Here is a 6,609-nt window from a genome sequence, read left to right as displayed (position 1 = left end):
CTAAACTGCCAAGGGACACATGGCGGCACCCAAACCAGCCACTTGGCTCACTAATACAACATAAAATGGACGGTTTATAAGTCTTGCTGATGCCAACCGCTCCGCAACTGCCTTCCGTAACTTCCCCAAGTCAATTAGCTGCCCGGCCTGCCCAATCGGCGTGCGCGCGCCCAAGGATCGATTGTGCCCGCTTGCGTTGCCCACACTTGCCATGCCTTTCTCGGCCAAGCATCTCAATGCTTGCCAATTACTCGAAACCCTTGCCTTGTTGTTCTCGGCCAAGCACCTCAATACTTGCCCATCTCTCGGCCACCGTTTGGCCCATGTATAGCATGCCTTGTACCAACACTTCTTGGCACCACTTCAACTATAACTCGGCAAAACTCGAGTTATAGTCGATGTCTCTGTCTAAGGGGGTAACATTCTCTATGCTTAATTTTGAGAGTTTTAAATGTCTTAAAGTCAGTTACATTAACTTATTTTATGAGTTTTTTTGGGTAAATTACAACCATCCCCTGAGGTGGGGTCAAATTACGAAAAAATCCCTCTTATTTGAATAATTACATCTACCCCTCAACTATGAATCTTCTTACACCTCCACCCTTATGGCGTCAAATTCAACATAATCATCTAGATTATGTGAAATGTGCTCTAGTTTGTACTCGTTTTGTGTGAAAATACAGTTTATGATGCACCACAATCTTATATGTACAAGCCAAAAAAGACATCTTACGATCATCTTGCTTCAAAATGTGGAGCTCGAATGGGATAAAACGGGTACAAAAGTGATAATATTCCTTATAATCAAGAAGATTACACTAAATTTGAAACCACAAGGGTGGGCGTGTAAGAAAATTTATAGTTGAGGAGGGTTGTTGTAATTACCCAAACATAATGTGAATTTTCATAATTTTATCATACCTCAGGGGTAGTTGTAATTTACCCTTTTTTTTTAATTATATTAATATATATTCGCGATAAGTGAAGGTGGACTCAAGTCCATCGTCACCACTACTCTTACATATTGTGATATATTTAAATTATAAATTTTAAAATTACAGATTCGCCCCTAAATTATATAAGTGATATATTTTAATTATAAATTTAAAAAATTACAGATTCACCCCAAAATTATATAAGACTCAGAAAGAAAGTTTTCAAAATTTTAAATTGAATCATTAATATTTCCATCAAAAGTCGCTACAAATTAACCCAAACCCCTCACTCTAACCATCTTCACCTGCCCAACGAACCTCGGATAGCAATTCCGAACAATGGTAACCGGCTAACCGTGTTGGGATGTTAAGCCCAGGATTCAATGAAAATTCGCAAGAGGTTCTAGATTAGCCGGTTTTAATTTTATTAACATGCTTTGATTAGATTCGTTTAAAGCGGAATAAATCTAATCTAGCAACTTACAGTTTTCGCGAGCAGATCCGTTTCTATCTTCGGCGCACGAACGAGGATCCACGTCAAGCCTTCTACCTTCGTAAAGGCTGCTGTCCAGAAATTTTCAGTCCTCTTCCTTCAGCGATATCTCCGCGACCGTTTAACCGATCGAGAAACCCTCTGGAAAGATTGTAGATCTAATGGTTAGGAAGCTACTGTATAAATTTCGAGCCTATCCGACTAACGGTTGATTTACAGTGATTTTCTTGGCTTAATTCCACTTTGCACCCTTGAAATATACCATTTTGGCACTTTGCACCCTCGAAACAAATTAATAGCACTTTGCACCCTCGAAATACAATAAATCAGGCATAATGCACCCCAAATGAATTTTTAAAGCTAAAAAATGTAATTTAATATTTTTAGTGATATTTTTTTAGGATGTCAAATGTCAAATGTTTTTTTTATTCATCAATCATTTTGAAACTATAAAGTTCAGAAATAAAAATAAATTTTATCTATATATTAATTTTTTATTTATTTATCAAATATCAAATATTTTACGGAAAAAAATCATTCAACTATTCCGTTTTCAAGTAATCTGAAAGTCATATTTTCTTCCAAGTATTTTCACCTAATATTTTCAAACAGTTACATAAAAGCTCCATCAATCGAATAATTTAGTGATAAAAACTTATTTTTTATTTTTTATTTTGTAAGAAAATGTAGGTGTTTTAAATAATCCGGTGTAATTTTTATTTTTTCGCACTTTGTCCGCTCGAAATTAGGTTGGAGGTTCAAGAAAATAACAATTTATTTTTTTATTTTGCACCCCGAAAAAAAATACCAATGAAAAATGAAATTGCCTTTATTATTCAATTCAGGGTGCATTGTGAATGATTTATTGTGTTTTGAGGGTGCAAAGTGCTATTAATTTGTTTCGAGGGTGCAAAGTGCCAAAATGGTATATTTCAAGGGTGCAAAGTGGAATTAAGCCGATTTTCTTCGCAGGACTGCTCAGAAAATTCGGGAATTATAGTTTGCTCTAAAAATCTATAATCTTCTATTGTATACCCTTACCTAAATAATTTCCAAATTATTTTCTAAAAGGAGATTATTATCTAATACGTCTTTTAAGACTTTCACCACGCTTCCGTTACAAAATGTGATATATCTAGATTCCTAATCAAAATCAAAACATTGATTCTATGATCAATCTAAATATCACATAATATGCGCACTTTGCTTAAATTCACAAATGAATTTATTAAGTTTGCATTGCAATGCATATGGCACTAAGCTAAAATCCATTTCATTTGCATCGTGAAATGCACTCGTCAAGAGATACGAAATCTTGACATCCATCTACCAAATTAAAACATGGCACTGAAAGATTTTAGGAATTTGAAATAGACTAAAGTGAGGCTACTAGCTAGAAAGTTTCCTCGTAGTCGATCCATTTCTTTCCGACAGAACCTTCATACTTTAAGCCTAACCTTTTAAAAGGTTTTCACTTTTCTCAGTCTAATCATTTCCACTTTGGATTCTTATAGCACCAAGCCAATTTTTTGCATCTATATAAATGGGCGTTCATTCATAGTTCTAGGAAGGAATTATATGTTTATCAAGAATCTTGTTATCACTAACATTCTATAAACATAGAATCTTACGATTCCATTATGAATCCTTCCACTAGAATAAATCACCCTAAATGTAACACTAGTAACTTAAATTCTTCCCACTGCAAAGTGGCATTGGAATTTCTATACTAGAACACAAGCGAAACTCTTAACGTATTTATGGTATACTAGAAGACTAAGACAGTCAAACTTCCTTCAAACTTCGTCATTAGGCTATGTAGTCCAAAACATGATCTTCCTTTAAGAATCCAACATTGATACAAATCAATGTTTTCTTAACTCTAGGAATCAAAATGGACCACTATTATTTTTCTCTTAATATTCCAAACAAGAGACATTTATTTCTAACTTATCTTCTATCAATTGTGTTATCCGGAAGCATGAATGCTAACTGACTCCAGTTCCGAATAATACACCGATTGTACGTTTAAACAATCTTTAATTCGGCAAGAGTCATTGGATACTAACTTAGAAGATCTTAAGTTCTTAAATAAATAACCGTCTCAAATGTATATATTAGAAAATTAAATAATATTCAATAAATCACGATAAATTAAACCGTCTTCAATAAGTATTAATTATTTTCGTCACTATATTATATTCTATTGTGGTTCAATTTGGTACAAACATATCTAGGATAAATCCCTAGTTTAACCAAAATGTTCAATAACTTATACCCATAAAGTTTCGCCATATCAAATGACTTGATATATTTATTCAAATGCTTATCTGTCACGGTCTTCAATTTCTTTAAGATCTCAGATGTATGTCACATAATATAAATATATCTATGTCTCGAGATATCATCAATAAATAAGATGAACTACTCAAAACTACTTTAACTAGGGTATTTGTAGGCCCACAAACTATAGAATAAAATAAATCCAAAAATTATTTGATCTTATTTACACTAGGTCCATCAACCGGGCACATGGTCATTTTACTTTCCAAATAAAATTCTTAGACTGGCAGTGCCTTCACTTTTCATGAACCGTAGAGACCCATTGTAAATCAGTTTCCAAATTTTACTTAAAGTAAAATCCAACCTCTTGTAAATATCAAATAATCATGCCATGGATGCGAAACGGATATATATTTATATACTCTATTGAGGTTAATTAATAGATTTATCCATTGAATGTAATAGTAGTGTAGGAAATAAAATATTGTCAATATGTTTATTATCAAGCAATGTGTCTAAATAAAATTGTTTATTTTCCACAATGACCAAGTCATTATTAAATAAACAAACTATTTATTTTAAACCATCCTATAAAAGAAAAGTAAATTCCTTCTATTTGGAAGACACAAAATGATAATCTCTAAACATTAAATCCTACTTTCGATTTGAACATAATTAAATGCTACTACTATTCTTGATGTCATATTAACTGACGATTAAAGGATTGACTGAATATGACTTCTAAAAGTGCCTTCTTCGATCTTAGAGGAGAGTAAACTCTATTTGAATTCCCCATAATAATTTCAATAGAAAAGATCCTTTTCTTATTCAATTGAAAGTATCAAAATTCAATAGATTTCTTTTGGATTAAGTTGATCTCGGTTTCCCACTGATCTTGGTTTCTAAGAGTTCATGAACTTTCAAAAGACGTATAGTCTTTCGAACATGAAGACTAACCAATAATCCAAATAAATATGCATCTATTCAAGAGGTTTTTAACATGGCTACAAATTAAAACATAGTTCTAAATTTCTCACGTTACTAAGAAATTCACTATTATATTATTTTGTACTTGCCATGGGCTCATCTTAGTGTTTCTATATAATGAACCAAAATTCAATATATAACACCGAACCAATTAATCGTCCTAAGAAAATAAATGAAGAACTAAATTTTCTTCCAAAAATTCACTTCATTTATTAACTCATGAATTTTCTCAATTAAAATACATATTTAAATTCCTCAATCGAACGGCAACACTTAATATATTATTATAGGTCGATTAAACCTAGCAAAGTGAGTCTACAAAGTGGATCTAAGGATATATCATTAATTGCTAGAGAATCAAACAAATAAACTTAAACTGAGGGCATCCTTAAGAACTCTACATTGTCACTTAATATGGCTCCCTCAAACCAAATTTTGAAATCAACCGACAATCCATCACTATGAGGATCTGGTAGGCTACGGATTGTAGACACACTACAAGTTTTCAATAGACAGACATGTAAAACATCTTTAATTTTATTATCATTCTAATTCGGCGGTCTTGTAAAATAAAATTAAATAGTCGGTTACTTTGGTCCAATAAAATATAACAGGGACTTCGGAGTGAAGTATAGTTATAATTATATTTTATTGTTAAGTGTTTAACCATCAAGTCATCTTTAAATCAATTGTTCTATGATATCCGTCGACTCAGAGTGAGACAAACATATCACTACAATTTCTTTAATAATTATCCGTTAGGAGACTTTTCTAGATAAGTCTATAATTAAAAGTGCCCGGAGTGGGTGCGGAATTCGATAAATCTCCTTCCTCACAATTAATTAATTCATCTTAAAGCCTATGATGGAGACCTTAGGATTTATACGTAATAAACTCCACGATACACTTAATATTTTAAAAACATTTTTCATAAGGGAATCTATGAAAATAATTACCATGCTCAATTTCTTGATTCTCTAGTTATATGTCTTTGGACTATCAATTAATTTTAAATTTGATTATTCTATGATATCTATTTTCCACCACATGGAGAAAATAATGTATCACTATAATCAATTCCAAATTATCCATTTAGGAGATTTTTCTAGATAATGTCTATAATTAATTATGCCCGGAGTGGGAGCGAAATTCGATAAATCGTCTTTCTCATAATCAATTATATTATCTAAAATCTATGACGATGTCTAATATAATTAATCATAGAAATACTATGAGCACCTATTGAGTGTATTCTATTTCTATGTTCTCTAGTTATATATATCATGGGATCCTATTAATACACAAATTAATCATCCTATATAACAGGCATAGAAAAACTACGAATCATGATCAATTTATCATGTTCAACACAATCATCTATGTTATCTAATTATAGGCCATGGTATCACATAAAAACATTTATAACCAAATATAATACACATAGATGAACATGAACATAATAAAATAAATGCAAATTTATGCATGTACAAGTTTCATGTTATCCAATTATATGTCATGGGTATCACATAAATAAATTAAGCCCAAATATAATAAACATGAATAATACATGCAATCATGCTTATAACAAATATAAACATACATGAACCATAAAACATTAAATAAAGCAATTTAATTTTCCGCTATTATGGTTAAGTTGGGACTCCCGGATTTAGACTCCTTAAAATTAGGAAGTCCACAAGTCCCCGTAAACTCCAGAATTCTCGAATTCAAGGCTGCCCGGAACCGCTGCCCGCTGCCCGATGTCGAGACCCTGCTCGGTTAATAATTCTGGTGTTGTCCTGGAATTTCCAGCCTTGTTCTGAAATTAATATCTCTATTTGGGTAACTCCGGTTCACGATCCGAACGGTCGGATGCTACGACAAGGAGTTAGGAACCTCCGGAAAAAATTT

This window comes from Erythranthe guttata, chromosome 11 (assembly GCF_056151865.1).
Source record: "Erythranthe guttata isolate IM_541 chromosome 11, IM_541, whole genome shotgun sequence".
NCBI lineage: Eukaryota > Viridiplantae > Streptophyta > Magnoliopsida > Lamiales > Phrymaceae > Erythranthe > Erythranthe guttata.
The sequence above is the reverse complement of the archived record's forward strand: the minus strand, read 5'-3'. Positions refer to the sequence as shown.